The sequence below is a fragment of the Platichthys flesus genome, chromosome 1 (assembly GCF_949316205.1).
Source record: "Platichthys flesus chromosome 1, fPlaFle2.1, whole genome shotgun sequence".
NCBI classification, from domain to species: domain Eukaryota; kingdom Metazoa; phylum Chordata; class Actinopteri; order Pleuronectiformes; family Pleuronectidae; genus Platichthys; species Platichthys flesus.
Window position 1 is genome coordinate 1,872,276 of NC_084945.1, and position 17,794 is coordinate 1,890,069.

The 17,794-nt window shown below is 41.3% G+C and overlaps 4 non-coding genes across 4 annotated transcripts; all 4 read right to left on the reverse strand.

Annotated features, from left to right (window-relative positions):
• Positions 1-11,175: 11,175 nt before the first annotated feature.
• On the reverse strand, positions 11,176-11,248 carry trnav-uac (transfer RNA valine (anticodon UAC)). Its single transcript has one exon. It is a non-coding gene; the product is annotated as a tRNA-Val (tRNA).
• Positions 11,249-14,677: 3,429 nt separating this feature from the next.
• On the reverse strand, positions 14,678-14,750 carry trnav-uac (transfer RNA valine (anticodon UAC)). Its single transcript has one exon. It is a non-coding gene; the product is annotated as a tRNA-Val (tRNA).
• A 233-nt stretch (positions 14,751-14,983) lies between these two features.
• trnav-uac (transfer RNA valine (anticodon UAC)) lies at positions 14,984-15,056 on the reverse strand. The gene has a single exon. It is a non-coding gene; the product is annotated as a tRNA-Val (tRNA).
• A 2,402-nt stretch (positions 15,057-17,458) lies between these two features.
• Positions 17,459-17,531, reverse strand: trnav-uac (transfer RNA valine (anticodon UAC)). Its single transcript has one exon. It is a non-coding gene; the product is annotated as a tRNA-Val (tRNA).
• Positions 17,532-17,794: the final 263 nt, after the last annotated feature.

The window sequence follows — 17,794 nt, forward strand, 5'->3', positions numbered from 1 at the left end:
TTTTTTAAGCTCTCTCTGCTGCCATATATTTCACTCTAAATAGACCATCATTTATACAATGCACATTATATTGTATTATAGGAGACTTGAAACTGGAAATTGAGACAAAAACTCCTTATGTTTACTGACGTTATAAATCAAGAATTATTTCTCATAAACTTCTACAGCAACTTCTGTTGGAGTCGCCCTCTGCTGGTCATCACTCAGAAAAGCTAGATTTGTCAAGTTCTCATAATTTTAAAACTTGATGAAAAAATATGACGTCTTTATGGGACTGATATTTATGTGTTATTTGTTGCAGATTGATTGACTGAATGTTGGTGGCGAATCAAAATAGTGACCCCTTTGTGTAAAATGCTGATGAATGTAAATATGAAATTTGAAAAATAACTATTAATTTTGTATTTAATCCAACGAAATATATTAGGTTTTATGAGTATTTTTCTTTGATCGAACAAGACATGAAAATCCAGTTGAAACATTTCATTCAAGTTTTTTACTTGTTGACTTCTGATCACAAATCACCGTCCCCCCCCTTCTCCTCCTCATCCTCCTCCTCCACCATCTCCATGAGGGGAATTACTGGGCTCTGATGGTAATTACCCAGAGTTTCTCTCACTCTGGTCTGAAGCCAGCTGTTAATTAGCGTGTTGGCGGCAGCGTTGGGCCTGTTTGGCTGAACACGCCTTGTTGCCCCCTGATAAAGACAGAGAAGAGCTGTTGTGGAAATTTAATTATCGCTGTCGGAACTCGATCCTGCTGCAGCATCAGACGGAAAAGAGCTGCGATCACATGATCAGATGCAGAAGAAGAGAACAGAGGCCAGAGTCGTAACTGACCTGAAAGATTTCACCATAACTGACTGATTGGATTGAACTAAAACCTGAGTCTTTCTTAGACCCTAAAATCTCCCCCAATCAAACTTCTTAAGCTTATTAAAACCCGGAGCTCTCAGATGACGACTGTGATGTGACAGTACCCATGTGTGAGATGGTTTGTGATTCTCCTCCATCGCTGACTTCTTCAGATAAAATGAAGGTTGAGTCTTTAATGATGAAATTATGAGGACGATCTGTCTGAGTGACGGGCGACTGATAGCAAGACAATCATAAAGATTCTGTCTTACCCTTCAATCCTAACGGTTCGTTTCCTTATCTGCCTCCTTCCTGCTGCACATTTTCATCAGCCTCACCATTAACTGATTTATTAATTAAATTTAAATTTAAATGTATTTTTCCTCCTCTAATAAAAGGTTCAGATGCATTTTGAGCCTGAAGAAGTTTTGTTTCGTTAAACAGAGATTTTTTCGCACTTTTATGTGATCATATCGAAAAAGCAAGTAAGAGACCCCCGCTGCCATCTTGTGTTGATGATGTCATTTGGAGCCAGAACCTGTTCAGTAGTTATCAAGAAGTGAGGTCGTGCTTTTGACTCCCACACGCTTGAAGAATCAGGAGTCTGTGTCAGCTGTCAATCATGAGTTTTCAGCCTGTTTTTGAATTGTCAAATGACTAATTAAAACCAAACTAATCATAAAGATGATCTCTTGAAAATAAAAACTACCTAAAACCAGCTTTGAGAAATTTTTTTTTAATGTGTGCTTAGATTTGTGTAGTTTGGTAAATGTCCCCTCTGCTAACATGGAGGTGTCCCAGTTCAGGGCCGCTCCTTCGTCCTCAGCATCACCAGCCTGCCCCACCCTTACTCTCATCACTTGATTTTTTTACATGACTTTAATTAGTTTTAGTTAGTGTCTGTTACCGGTATCATGACCTCTTATTAAAACTGTTTTCGCCGAAGCATAATGAATCCTGGGATAGTTTGGGCAGTATTCAGTATCTGAAGGGCCATGACCAGCTGAAAAAGGTCTCAAGGGAAGTTCCTCTTTGCAAAAGTCAACGCAGACGCGCTTGCGGCTTTGATTGTGATGCAAAATGCAAAGCTGGTGTGAGAATGCGTCTGAACATAGCAGCTGCAGGCTAACTAGCATGTTAGTACGGTTGCAGATGAAGATGAAGGCGAACCCTCCATGGATGATGTGCAGCCTCACGGAGTTGCTGATACGGTGGTGTCTTTCGTTTCTCTCCGTCTCTGCAATGGTACCACATACATTCAGTGTGTGTGTGTGTGTGTGTGCTTGTGTGTGTGTGTGTGTGTTTGTGTGTGTGTGTGCGCACGCTTGGGTGAAGTTTCCCTGCGGGATTAAAGGGAACCATCATTTATACGTCTGTGAGCCCTGATCAGCGTCTCGCTCCCCGTCGCAGCCATGTCAGCCGTTTCCTTTGATGTCAGTACGTTTTTTCCGGCATCGATGGAGGTGGAGTGGATGTGGGGTTGATTTGCATACGAAGCTATTCTTGTCTTGCCTTTGTTCTCGCGCACAGAGTGGAAACACTAATTGTCTTCATCAGTCACAAGTGTTTATCTCATTGGTTCGGCGCAGACGTGGCATGACGCTGGGCGGTGGCGAGGAAATGTAGAGCGGAAAAATTCCTGTGTCGGATTAAAGCTGAAGACGCTGGAGGTGAAGTGTCAGATCAGGGCTGAACATCCCACAGCGACGAGTGTTAGCGGCACCAAAACAATTCGTTTGTTTCTCAGGTCACGTCACAAAATTCGTACTTTGATTCTAAACCTGAGCAAAAATCTCAGACACAAAGCCTCGAGTCGTTCTTTAACTCTTAATCCACTTTGAGTAAAAACGTAAAAAAAAGGTTCAGTGCAGCTCAGACACCAGAACAGACTTGTGTTCAGTCTACGTCAGTGAAACACTGAAGAGTCTTAGCTTCAAGAGTTTATCTGTTTCTGGTTTCTTCAGACGTGTTGATGAGATTAATATCAATGACGGGCTTCAGTGAAGACAGAGCTGGAAAGCGAGGCTCATTTTCAGTCTTGTACTGATCTCCCCAGTAAAAACTCGTCTGAAGGTCTGAATGAGCCGATGTGAGCAGCAGGAATCACCGCAGGCGAGTGTTGCTGACGATTCTAACACACGTTACTTGTTTAAGTTTTGATTAACGTCACAGAAATAGAGCAAAAATGTGTCCCTTTACCAAAATCCTAAATTTTTATTGGAAAGTCCAGATGGCCAGTGAGTCTGATTTAATTTTTTTCTTTGAGTTGTGTATTCAGCTCATTGAGACGGTTTCTTCTTGTGAACACTGTTAAAAATGTAACTTCAGGGTCTTCCACGGACCAGCAAACGCATACACTCACAAACATATTATATCACATAAACCGGGATCGTTTTAAATAGATTGGATTTATTATTAGTCTCTCATTTATGTTAAACTGACGAATGTGAATCAAGTTTATTAGCTTGTTTACGCGAAAAACTCAAGGATGAATATTTTTTTAATGGCTGCAGCAGCTCACCATCAGATGTGTGTGTGTGTGTGTCCCTCAGGACTCTGAAAACGCAGAAAAAATGAAAGAAGTTCTTCTGCGTCTGATTATTTTCCTCCTTGTGTATCCACCAGGGAGACACACATGATGCAAAGATGTTTGTTTTTCTCTCCGAGATGAAAAAACTGTATATGTTTGTGTGTGCGTGTGTGTGTGTGTGTGTGTGTGTGTGTGTGTGTGTGTGTGTGTGTGTGTGCGCACTCTGATTAGCGGCAGTGTGTTGTACAGAAATCTGTTCAGCTTATTCTTTAGTTCTTCATCTACAGAAAAACTGAAATGAGTGTGTTCAAGGTGACAAACTGTGTTTGTGTGTCTGTTTATAGCTCCTAACACACACAAATGATTTGATTTCTCTGTATTATAGGCGACTGTTTACACGTTAATTTAATTTAATTGAGATTATTCACTGCCTCTGAAACCCACAGAACATGAACTTTATACTGTTTATAGAGAAATTTGACAGTATAGACTCTGATGCTAGTAATTATGCTAAGCTAGCATCAACAAGACATTGTTATTTCCAGCAACCACACAGCACCAAAACATTTAGTCGGACCTGAAGAGGCGTTCTGGGTCTGGATCAAACTGAACCATGGTTCTGTTGGTTTGCAGGGAGAACACTTGTTTGGATAGATTGGACTTTTGGACCAATCACAGGAGGTAGAGACAGCATTAAACAATAGAAGAAGAAGAAGTCTGCACATCCAATGATATCATTTTGAACCACCAGGACGTTCATTTGGTGCATTTGAACTGAAGTGTGTTTGTTCTGTAGTACTGTGGAGTATTGTAGTACTGTAGAGTATTGTAGTACTGTAGTACTTTAGAGTACTGCGCCTGAAGGTGCTGATGCTGCTAATGATACGATCATGATGTTACCATGGCAACCAAATGAAGCACTTCATTCATTTTCTCCATTCAAACAGAAAGACTATGCCACTATATATATTATGTATATTGTATATTACATTACATTTGTACTGGAGAATATTGTCATGTCCAAAATTCCACAGCAACTACTGCCCCCCCAACTGACAACACGCCCACTTCAGACTGCGTCTACAAACCAATCAGAGTCAAGTATAGGTAGACTCCGCCCACGTAGCTGATGAACACAGGACAAACTTCTTTAGTCCCAAAATTGCAATGTGGAACAAAAACTAACAGATCAATGAAACTATGGAACAAACACATGAAGCTTCAGACTCAGATCAGAAAATTATGTTAATCTAACAAGCTCATGAGTCACCTGACGACTGTGACCGGCCTCGTAACCTGCTCAATTGAACAATAAACAGTTTTTAGTGTTTAGTGTTTATAGTTCCCATCACAGAAATCACATTGAGCTTTGTCTGCGTCTTCTGGTCATGATTTAAAAACAAGCAGTTTGTTTATTGTGCAGTTGGTTGCTTGGTTTCAGAAAATACTAAAGTGAATCTTGCTCTTCTCTTTAAAAGGAAGTTTCCTTCTCTGATTCTTCGGGCGCTTCCCCGTTTCATGTTCACTGATTAAAAGATCGTTTCGTCCTTCCTCCCTTAATTGGAAGCTTCTCTCCCCCTGCTCCAAGAAAACATATTTCTTCCCTAAATCTTGATCCTGAAAAGTTTGTTTCCCTGCTCCCTAATTTATTCCTTCTGCTTAAAATAGAAAGTCTCTTTTCCTTTTCTTCCTTTAATAAGCTTCTTCCTTCCTTGCTCTGAAACCAGGAAGCTTCTTTTTTTTAACTACTCAAAAAGGAAGTGTATTTCCTTTTTGTTTCTCCCTAGTAACCATCACTCTCTTTTCTTGTTCTGTATTTGAAACTTTCAACCTTTTTTATATCATGGAGGAATTACAGTCCTGATTCCTTGTAATTTGTCCTGTACAAACCCAATTACTTGATTAAAGTTCCAGAAAAACGATTCTCCTCCTTGGCAGAGACTTTGCTCAGCGGCAGCTCTCACCTTGATCCTCGCTCGTCTCCACAGAGGAGAGCGAAGAGTCGTCTGCCTGGAAGTCGGACGACGTTTGAGCCGCTAGTGATCGATGTGGTGATTTCTCCTATTTTTTACAGAGGAGGGTTCGGCCCATGCTGGTATTCTTAGACTGACCTGTCAAACACACACACACACGTTTGTATAATCATTTCTCTGAAGGAGGTCGTCGTGATGGATCAACTTCTGATGCTTTGTTTCCTGTAACTTTGAGCAAAGTGAACTAAAGTTGAAGTCAAAGTCATGTTTCACTCTCTCTCTCTGCTTATTTCTCCTCTCACTCGTTCGCCCTGCGGGGCCTCAGCGGTTTCTCTCGATATTGATTCATTTGTGTTTCTCAGATGAGACGTTCGGTGAGAAAGTCGACACAGACACAATGATTGATGGCACAAAGTGTCGACAGGAGCAGGGGAGTCTTTACAGAAGGACACAAGGACGTTTTGTCCTCAGGTGACAGACGCCTGTAAGTGAGATTGTGTGTGTTCGCTCTGAGACGAACTTTACTAAGTTTTACTCTCAGACGCTGAGTGAACCAAACCGGAGTGAAACTGGATCACAACATCAACAACAACAAGCTGTCAGCGGTCAAATCCTGAGTTTAATAACTCCTCCTGAGGCAGATATATTATCACTGATATAACACAGACACACACACACACACACACACATAGTCCAGTAAGTATGTTATCTCTCAGCCACATGTTGTTTATCAGAAAAAAAGTGTGTCATCATTCCGTTAATAAGTGTGTGTGGGTGTGTAGGTGGTTCCCAGGAACATTTGGTTCATTAAAAATTTTAAATAAATGTGCACTCTGCATCTGAGACATTTGTTTTTTCTTTAGAATGGTTTTAATTTAGAATGTGAACATGTTTTTTTTTTTATAAGAAGCTTTGAGGCACCTCTCGGAATCAGACAGAAGCTGCTCCGCATGTCAGGAGACGACATCTTGGTTTTACAAAATGAATCATATAGCAGCAATTGATTGTAACATGTTGCGTTGAAGGATTTTAATTCACTGTGATGCATTAACACGGAGCAGGAGGCTGAACGCAGCTTCAACACAATCCGTGTGAATGTATGTGTTGGACTATCAGTCAACTGTTTCCCTCCTCAGCTGCTCCTCACCGTTTGTGACCTGGAGAGAGGAGGAGGAGTCACTCTGGCGTTTATAACATGTAAATGTCCTCAATGTGTGAGTGATGGTAACAGTGATGAGGTTGTGTAAGTGTAGATGTGCGACAGGGTGCGTTTAATTCCTTGTCCTGGCTCTCACCTCCCTGCAGCGAGGTGGGTGGAGTTGTGACATTTCACCTGCTCGGCCTGCTGGGAGCAGATGGAGGAGGAGACGCTTGTGTCGTCCTCACAAACCATCTGCAGCAGGTTTCACACTGAAGACATAACAACGCTGCTGTCCTCGTTCGTATTTGTTTAGCATCCGTCACACGCTGACGACATGGAGGCGCCAACACCGGTTCATCTTAGATTGTATGAACTCCTCACCCCTTCTGTGCCGCTGAGCCCAGACGCCTAATGCAGAATTCATTGTTTGTATTTGCAATATCGTTCTTTCTCCTGCGGAGCCGCTGCAGTAGAAAACCTTCAGTAAGTGGTGAAGCTGGAGTTTGGCAGCTTGAATCCACAGAAATGATGAGTTGAAGCTTCTGTGGAGCAGAATCTAAGATGTTTCCTTTATGAGATTACCTGGCCTAGGAGGTGTTCCTAATAAAGTGCTCATCATAACACTCACAGGATAATGTCGGGGTTAGATTCAGCCAATGAGAAGCTGTTTAGTCTTCACCTCTACTCCTCCAGCAGATTCTGGATTTCCAGCCTGTGAAGCCCTTTTCTTCTGGCTCCAGATTCGGATTCGTCTGATGGGATTTATCTCCGTTTGATTCTTCTCACTGGGTTTTTTTTTTTTTTCTTGGCTGCAGTTGAACAGAGATGCTTCAGTCTTTGATTTTCTCTGACAGCTGGATGCTGCAGAGGCAGATGCACCAAACGCTGAATTCAGGCTTCTGATGGAGATTTGTTTGTTCTGTTGCTCTTTGGTTCGTGGCTGATGAAACATTAATGTAACACGAAGCCTCCGAGCTTTTTGTAGAGTTTAACAACAAACTAAATCAGGACGCTGGACGTATAGAAACTGGACAGAAACATCAGTGTTTCCACAATAGGAAACAATCGGATTTAGTGACTCAGACCTGTGGTGAATGTTTGTCATTCACAGTCTGATGTCGCAGCATCAGATTCAGAGTATGTGATTATGAAACGACCACTTTACCTCCTGAAACACGATGGCCTGGGGGATTTGAAGGATCATATCGAGCAGTCAAACATTTGTGTTAAATTCAGTCATAAGAGAGCTCAATGGTTCCACTGGGGATCGAACCTAGGACCTTCTTATTTTAAAGCATGAAACTGTAAGACACAGGAACCTGCCTCACAGCAAGAAGGTTTGATTCCTGGTTTATTCCTGGGTGTGACAGGTCAAACTAACAAAGTCATTTTGTTTACACTTGAACTCCGGTCAGTTGGTTGTATGTTGATGCCGTGAAAACAGGACGTTATCATGTGATTCAGACTTTTACACCAAGTTTTACCTCCTCACGCTGCAAAGCTTCAAAACCATGAATCATCTTCAATCAAAGTTGGAGTAATGTAAGTTGAGCATCAGTTACGTTCTGACCTAGTCGTTTTACGTCTCTACTCGCTCAGTTCAAACATTTTCAACCAGTTTTTCATTTTCCTCTCTTTGCTCCAGGGTTTCATGTTCAGCCTGTGTGTTAATAACAAGCGGCCTCATGGTTCGAGCCTTGGGCTGTTCATGGAAGCTGAAGTGACCCTGTTATCCAGCTGCTGTTACCACGGTGACAGCTGTTTACCCTCGGTTCAACCTGTAAATTAACAGCTTTTTAAAACGCTGCCTAAAAGTTTAATTATTTTAACACACAAAAGTCGAATTTCTTGTTTTCTGCCAATGTGACTGAAACTGAACATCGTTGCTAAATCATTTTCCAAAACTCAGCCTCAGTCTGTTACCATGATTTATAAACAACTCAGAAGGAAAAGACTATTTTTTATTTATTTTTTTCAGTGTTTCAGTGATGATTAACTGGAATTTTATAATAAACAATGAAAGTTACAAAGGAATGATTTGGGAAACATCTTCATTTAGTTATCGTTTTATATAGTATATAGAATAATCTGTGATAAGGGTGAGGGAATTTCCTCACATCTAAAGAAAGAACAATGTGTGTTTGTGTGTGATGGATGCAGTGCCGAGCCTCAGGTAATAATAGCCATGATGGATTCTCACCTGGCCTGGCGAGCTGCGGCTCGGTCGATGAAGATGAAGATGTGCTGGAGCTGCTGCTGCTCTGCTCCGTGTCCTACCCGAGCCCGGGGAGATATTAATTACAACACCCACCACATACCATCACACAATTGGTCACTGGCTAACAATGAGGCCAACAGCATCAATCTGTGTTCCTCCGGATCAGCGCAGTTAATTCAGCAGGGAAACAGAGTCGAGGAGAGAGAGTCACTAATTAAAGAGGAAAAATCATTTCCGCCATTTCTCACCTGCAGATTAAACTAATCTCAGACTAAAGTGAACAATCTGAAGGTGTGAAGGAGGCTTGTGCTGTAAAACAGCCTTGATCTTGTTCTGAGTCATTTGTTGGAGCAGCAATACAAACTCTGGATCCATTTTTCTCGGCGGACCTGAGAGTGCGGCAGCTCGCGGCCTTTCAAGGCAGCACAGATATTTCAGAAGTTCCAAGAGCGTCCTGAGGGACGAGCAGTCGGCCTCGCACTGCCTCCGCTCTCCTGTTTTTAGCTCCTGAATGTCTGGAGACATTGTGTGATTGATTCAGCCGCTCTGCTGCTGCTCGCGTGAGTCGCCTGCACGGTCGCCAGGATGGATGAACGACTGTCACACCTGTTCACTCACACACTGATTTATCTCCGGACGCAGGCAGAGCAGACAGAAGTGTCTGTGTTAACATGTCAGACTGAGCTCAGGCTGTAGAGCTTTTAGGCGTCAGTGTATTGCTCAAGGGCACGGCAGCAGTAAAAGTGAAAGGCTCCAGTTGAAGCAGTGAAAGGAAGTTAAGTTTGAATTGATAGATGAAGTGTAAGCTTAACGATAAAGGAACATAGGGTCTGTTGGTGGGTATAATCTCTTGCATTTGATTGGTCAACACAGCTCTTTGCTGCAGAAGGATAAAGACGAGTGTTGGAAACTGATGATCGACCCTCAGTCTGCACCGGAGCTGAGGCCCTCGCTGCTGTGTCTCTCTGCAGTTACACAGACACACCACTAGTTTTCGATGGAGATATACATGGATTTAGTCCCTGAGGTTAAAGCTTTACTCCGTTTTTTTTATTTTGAGTCGATAGTTTTTCAGCGTGACCTCAGCTCTGCTGCCGCGACACATGATGAACCCACGTGTCTCATTGAAGCAGACAAATATCAGCTTTGATTCCTTTTCGTTTCTCAGCAGTATTTCTCTGCTCCTCTCTCACGGCTTCAGCTTGTCGACTTTCCTCTTTAACCAGATTCTTCTCAACTCCCACTTCAGCATTTATTTCAGTCGCCCGGCGGCAATGACACGGATAAAAGGATTAACTTATCGTCTACCAGTTTAGAGTGCTTAAACTCAGCCTGACGCCCCCCCTGAAAATTGAAAAGATGGATGCCAGGAAGGCTCCATTCAGCGCATTTTAAATCCATCTCCCCTGTTTATTACACAGAGCGATGTTGATGTTTGAAGCTGTTTCAAAATTCGGAAAATCAAAAAATTATGTGGAAGCTCTGATCAATATTTTTTAAACACAAACATTAAAACCTTGGCTCATGTAGAACCATATACTAAGACTCTGGAGGTGGAGGAGACCAAAGCAGAGCAACAAGAAAGTGAACACAAACACCTCTCTTCAGGAGTTTTAATTTTACTGTACTACTACCACGTCAATATAAACCAGAATTAAGACGTACGTTTGAGTAAGACACTGACACACAAAGAGAATTTTCCGATTATTTGAACCTTTATATAGTCATAGGATATTTGTAGTATTCTGACCTTAGTCTCCTTCTGCAGACATGAAACATCATTATAATGATTAAACATGATGAATCATTCCAATGTTGTGGAAGCTGTAAATATTTACAGCAGCATCTGGATGATATTTATCTGTGAACCTGTTTTTGATCAGAAGTGGAACAAGCAGCGTGTTTCTCTCACCTGCTTCATGTGATTCTCTGTGATGGGAGATAAGAGTAGACCTGTGTGATGAGGACGTGTCTTCCTGCCGGCCCAGGTGTGATGTGCACGTTCAGCTGATCCACACTTTGATATCTCATAAAACAGAGGAGGACATTATGTCCAGTCTGGTTTCATATCCCACAAGTTGGTTTAGCTTCTGTGTATGTATCTATTAACAGACAAACTATTGGCAGGTTGAAGGGTTACTGCAAGAAATGAAAGAGTCTGAATCACACAGAGATGTGTTCAGATCATTTTATTTATTTGTTTATTTGTCATTTAGGAAAGGATTAAAAATAACATTACACAGTAAAACAGGTCTGACTCAGTTACGGCAGGTGTCTGTTCTGCAGAAATCACACAAAAACAAAGACGAGGACAAAACAGAGATTCAGAGGAGACTTAAAGGTAATTAAATAACCAGTATGAGATAAACTGGTCTGAAGAACAGCTATTCTAGAGATGTAACCATAGTTACATGACACCCAGCTTTAATGATTTTATCCACACGACAAAAACATAACATTGGTTCCACTGGGGATTGAACCCAGGACCTTCTGCGTGTAAAGCAGATGTGATGACCACTACACTATGAAACCCATGTTATGCAACCTCCTTAACTGAGAGACTCAAATCTATCTTTTTGTAATATTCCTTACACTTAAGTCTTGCATGTTACTTATAAATTGCCGCTGTAATACTGCACATTACCCAAATGTAGGACTAATAATGGACTTCTTATCTTATCTTGTCTATTTTACAATTGTTTTAACTTTCCCCTCATTAGTTAATTTCCCATAAAATCTCTTTGATGTTGAACTTGATTTTGATGAAAGCAAAGTAAAGTGGATTATGGTGTAAGTATTTATTTACTGGTTATGATCAGTGAGTGGTGTGGTTCCATTATTGATATAAATTAATCAATGGAGAGTAGTTTGGTTCCACTGGGGTTTGAACCCAGGCGTTCTGCGTTTAAAGCAGACCTGATCACCACTACACTATGAAACAACTGTATTTAAATCATATTTAAATATTTACTGGACCATATTTGAACAACGACGGACAGTTTTTTTTTACATCGTGTGAATATTGGAGTGAATCTGTAGATGATTATGTTTCAGGAGCTGATTTGCAGATTCCTGTTCACAAACCTGATACACTCAGTGTTATTGTGTCACATTGTGTCAGTGTTGACACGGGGAACCGGACTCGGGTAAACAGTCGTCACATCAACATTCTGGATAAAGTGCAGTGTGTCTGTGTCGTCTTTTTGGCGGCTCAAGTACCTGCAGAGATCAGTTTGGCACCGTCTTCAGTTGAAGCAGCAGTGTGTCAGTTGTGTTTGGCTGCTGGTGATAAGCGTCTTCTCTTTAAAGTGTTGCTCTGTGTGGTGTCAGTGAACGTTACTGTGGCTAGACAGGAAACAACCAGGAGCTGTGTGTGTGTGTGTGTGTGTGTGCGTGTGTGTGTGTGTGTGCTTGTCTTATTAGCTCATGAACTCCAGCTCCAGTTGAGGCCTCTACAGTTTTTTAAGGCACCTAAATCACTGATTATACCTCATCATATGTTCTATATTTAATTTGAACTTCAACTAATAGTTCAGGACATGAAGTATAAATTCAAAAACCAAAAGCTCTGGAATTCCCTCATCTTTCTAAGTCTTCGTCTTCTATGTGTACGGGTCCTCTTCTTCATTCTGAGATATTTTTGTTCTTCCAGTTTTACGTCCGTCAACTGTTTGAAACCTCATCAAACATTTTCCTGCTGTTGTCTGACAGTATAAAGTATACAAAGCAACTGGCTCAGAAATTTTTGTTTCAGGAACTCTCTCCTAATGAAATGTTTACCACAACTCCTGTCGCGTTCGGGACGTTGGGGGAAACAGTTTCAGATCGATTTGTTTGTGCGTTTGACAGATGTGAGTTCTTCATGAGTCTTTAATACAGAGAATTAATATGGACTGAAATTACGTAAATCTTTATTAAACGCAGGTTTATACAAAGTATTATTAAACATAAATAATGAATTTAAAGATTGTGAACTCGGGTCATTTTTCTTCGTTATTAGATTCTGTCGTCCTCAGCCGCTGCGCTAACTCACTTCCTCTTGTTACTTTAAAACAAGTCACTGAAAGTTCACTCACTTCCTTCTGTCATTAATCCTTAAATCTCATTTTATCTGCACCATCTTAAATCCTCACTTCATTTGATGCAGCGAGACGAAGGCTGTTTCTTTTTTCTGCCTCTTCTCCTCTTTTTTGTTTCGAGCTCCCTGATGAGCGGCGGTGAAATGACTTTGGCGGCTGCTGCTAATACACTATAATTGGTACGAGGAGCCGCTCGCTCTGAACAATTATAAGAAGCGTGAGCTGTAATCGGTGCGGAGGCTCAGAGGGAGACAGACAGATTCTCTCCATCGCTGTTGTCAGCCTGCTGCGTTTCATGTCTTTTAACAGACGTCAGAGTCGCTGACACAAGTTGTTCACGGCGCAGGTTGAAGCTTCTACCGCCTGCAGGACTGAGCGCTCATCTTTCTCCTGACACAGCTTCAGTAAACAGACTCCGAAAGACAGAAGCATCAAGGTTCAACTAAACATTTAATCATTATTTATTCACATCAACCAGAGCTGATTAACGCTTCATACAAACAGAAGCTGCTTCACTGGAGATTGCAGAACAACCACAAAAGGGGCCCCTCGCCCAGCATGTAAACAGGCCCCCCCCCCACTTATGCACAGGTGCAGCCCTGCTCATCAGTCGGTTTTCACCTCCTCAGTCTTGTTCATTCATTCTCCTTTTTCTCACTGACATGTTCTTTCTGCAGCTTCTCCTCCTGCAGCCTGGAGTTGAAAAGGTCAGAGATAATGAATATTCTAATCTGGCCTAGATCCCATGATAAAGCTGTGTAGGTGCATGAAGACAGCAGCTGTTATCACCTCTTTGAAATATGAAGCGTGTGCAGGGGGTGTGTTTGTGAGCACCATTCATTTACTGAGGCAAAGGTCGCTGCAGATGTACGACGACAACGCTGGACCTAGAAACACACAAGTGTTTTCCTGCTGAGGAAGTTTTTACATTAGATCAGATTTTCCAGGTCAGCGTTTGATGATCAATGAAATCAACTGGGTAGTTTATTTCTCCTTTTCTTTTTCCCTCAGCTCAGGTTTTCTCTGTATCACAGGTCGATCAGTGTGAAGCTTCAGGCGTCTCCAACAGGAGCAGATTCACGTTCAGTGATTTCCTCCTCAACACTTTTATCCAACATGACGTCCAAGATATTTATTAGATGAAAACAAATGTAACAGTTTATTACAACAAAGCCTGTGATTAACGTATGTGGTGCAGGGAGCGTACTCATCCCAAAGTTAACGCCCTTACTAGACTAGAATCAAACTATATTATATTACATGGATATTATATTTACATGGATTGGTGCAACATTTTAAATGTTGTGAAATTGTGTGATGTCATTTCCCTTTTTGAAATTGACAGTCCAGAGTTTCCTCTACCAAATAAATTCTATAAACAGGGTCACTATCTCATTAAACGTGGTAGCACAACATAGGTTTCATAGTGTAGTGGTTATCACATCTGCTTTACACGCAGAAGGTCCTGGGTTCAATCCCCATATGTCTGATACTCACTGATTACTGATGTCACAAAACATTAATGTTTAACAACAAAGAGATTGTGTTCTTGTCATCACACAACTTCCTTTGTTAGTTACAGTCCATGTTGTTTAAATGGAAAAATACACAAGTGGCCATCAGAGCCTTAATGAGATGAAGCCAAACAAGAGGCCCCCTGCCTATACGAAACTAAATGAATGCCAAAACTCAGCAAACAAACAAAACCTGTTTTACTAATTGCCTGACATTCACTTGAAAACACAAATACAAAGCAACATTAACAAATTAATGCTTTTTGTTTCACAAATACAAAACAAAACAAAAGTGAGTAGACAAGATTTTTTGTTAAAACCTGAGTCTTTTGGATTGTTTGTTATTTGTGAGTTTGAGACATAAATTCTGGTTCCACTGGGGATTGAACCCAGGACCTTCTGCGTGTAAAGCAGACGTGATGACCACTACACTATGGAACCTCTGTGGAGCTGCTATGTTTAATGAGATACTGAAACCTATTTATAGAATTTAGTAATTTATACTTTTCCCTCATTAGTTATTTTCCCATAAAATCTCTTGCATGTTGTATTTGATTTGGATGAAAAAAGTAAAGTGGACTCAGGTTGAAGTATTTATAGTCTGGTTATGATCAGTGTTTATTCTCACTTTAAAAGAGAGTTGTGGCTCCATGTCAATCAAAAGAAGAGTTGTTTGGTTCCACTGGGGATTGAACCCAGGACCTTCTGCGTGTAAAGCAGATGTGATGACCACTACACTATGAAACCTCTGTATCAAAGTCATGTTTAATGAGAAAGTTGAGCAAGGACAGATTTTAATATAAGAATATTGGGAGAGTATCTCTAGATAATTATGTTTTTGGAGCTGTTTGATTTATAAACAGATACTCACTTTAATGGTATATTTTAGTTTTCTGGCAGATTTCTGATCGTTAATCGCTGATCAACTGTTTCTTCTTCTGTGTTGCAGGTTTGTCGGTGGCGGTGAAGAAGACGCACACATGTGAGTTCCTTGTTTCCTGTTTCATCTGTTCTGAAGCTGCTGGTTTATGTGGCCGTCACTATTTCCTGCGGACGTGGGTGAGAAAGAGTTGTTTATGTTTCAGATTGTGAGTCCAGGAGATGCATTGATTTCCCAGAATCCTTAGCTCTGATGAGGTCAACAGGGCAAGAGCGTTTATATCTGAGAAAGTTTCTTTGTTTCATGTTGTCCATCTTTAAGTGGATAATCTTCGGTGGGTTTGACAGTGTTTGAAATTTTTTCAAAAATATAAGCTCATTTCCATTGATATAATTTGAATCTCTTACTTTGTGAATGAGTACAGAGTGAATCTGAATCTGAGGGCAGGGGGAGTGACCGCAGTTGAGGAGTTGTTCTGGTCTCTGTGGGGCTCTGACACTTTCCTCCTGTCTGTAAGTAGTTTTTAAAGGAGGACGTGTTGAGCGGTGAGTGTTCAGGGGAGATAAGGATAAATGTGTGACGGGGGAGCGCTGCCACAGTCGAGTCGCTCTCATTAGAGCTGATAGAGACGGATAATGAATGTGAGGATGGGATGATCGCAGAGAGAATCATTGATCCTCCGGGAGCCATGGAGGCTTTTTCCAAACAACTCGTAACGTGTTGCTGGGAGTCTATTGACCCGGGGAGGGGGGGGGGACGGTTCCGCCGCCGCCAGACGTCGAGCCTTTCGAAGCGTAAATCCTACTCATGTTCTGCCAATTTACAGGAAGAATGAAGTTGCTGCTGCTGCTCACTTTCTTCTCTCTGCTAGCAGGAGTCGCTCGGTCTTCGGGCGCTGGTGTTAACTGAGGCCGGCTGTTTTCACAGAGTTTAATCACTTTCACCGAAGCTCACAGCTCAGACGCAGTGTGGGATCATTCAGCTCGTTCGGTTACTGCTGAGTTACGTCTTATTTACCTTTAGCTTTAATGGAAGTTCTGTTGTTCTCCACGGCTCAGATACAGGAAAAACATGGGGCAGATGAGACACACAAATTCAAATATTTTGTATTAGCAGGTCGACAGAAAATAAAACTGGTCTTAAGTTGTTATCTCAAGTTAGAGTCCCAGTCCTTCAACATCCCTCAGATCCTGATGTCACTTCATGTTTAGATAAGGACACTTATTGTCAACTTTAAAGCCTGACTGGGTTTTTTTGGGGGGCTGATGCTGATTCTAATATTTCGACCGATATTCATTTTAAAACTTGTCAGTGATTCATGAGATCACGTTATCAAACCTTTATCACAAAGAAATGAAATTCATATTTTAATTGTTGTTTATATTTTATACAAATATTTTACAGTTTAACCACAAAATCTATTTTAATTAACTATGAATAAAAAGACAAACTCACTTCAGCTATTTAACAATTGAACTGATGAAGAATCTAGAGTTTGACTCAGTTTTGTGTTGCTGTATAGAAGAATGGCAGCATGTGATTGGTGGAGATTTTTTTTTTTGCTGAAACAGCGTCTCTTTATTTACTCGCCTTGTCGTCCTCTTGTTATCTTCGTCTCTTTGTGGTTTGTTTCCTTTCTTGTTTCACGCTCTTTTCTTCCTTTATACCTCATCTCCCTCTTTTTTTCTCTAAACTGTTTTATATGTGAACCGCAGCGAAGGCGGGAGGTGGCAGCGCTCACGCCATGTGGTTGTTTTGTGTGTTTATGTGATGTTGTTTTCATCAGGGTGTTGCTCTCTGTCCTGACGTGAGAAACACAAACCATAAACAATCCAATGACTTCAGTGATGATATCTGTGAGTAAATGTGGTTAGTTTGTTTCTTTCGTGTCAGCGTCACTGTCACAACAAGGTCGACAGGAAGTCAGGGGCCACTGGTCGCCAAGAAGTTTCACATGGTTCCAGAAAAATATACAAGCTGCTAGTTTCATGTTCCTGTCGTGTTTGGATAAAACACACAATGTGTTTACTTAAAGGAGATGGATTATGCTCAAATTCAGGTTGATAAATTTAATTAAACATCTTCTTCCTCGGACTGTCCATTGCTGCAACTCTTCATTCAGCCTCTGTCACAAACACAAACCCCCTCCTAATAAGTCTAGAGCTGACAAGCTCTGTTGTGAATAGTTAACAATTTCATGGATGTGTAGGAAGTGTCTGCGTCCGCTCTGGCTTTACCTGGCTTTCAGACAAGCCAAAATACATATCTTTGGTTCCACTGGGGATTGAACCCAGGACCTACTGCGTGTAAAGCAGACGTGATGACCACTACACTATGAAACCTGTGTAACACTGGTATGTTTATGAGATAATCGAGGTTGTTTGACCTGGAAAAAAACCCAGACAGATTTTCACCAAACTTGTGTGTTACGTTTAAAGAGTATCTCCAGAGGATTATATTTTTGGAGCTGGTTGGTCTGAATCTACTCAGTGTATGATGAATCCTGCCTGTACAGTTAAAAATATATGGATGTTTTAATGGGTCACAAACATGGGTATCATTGCTCCTGGTTCATGGTGACGCTGAGAAACAAAGACATTTGCAG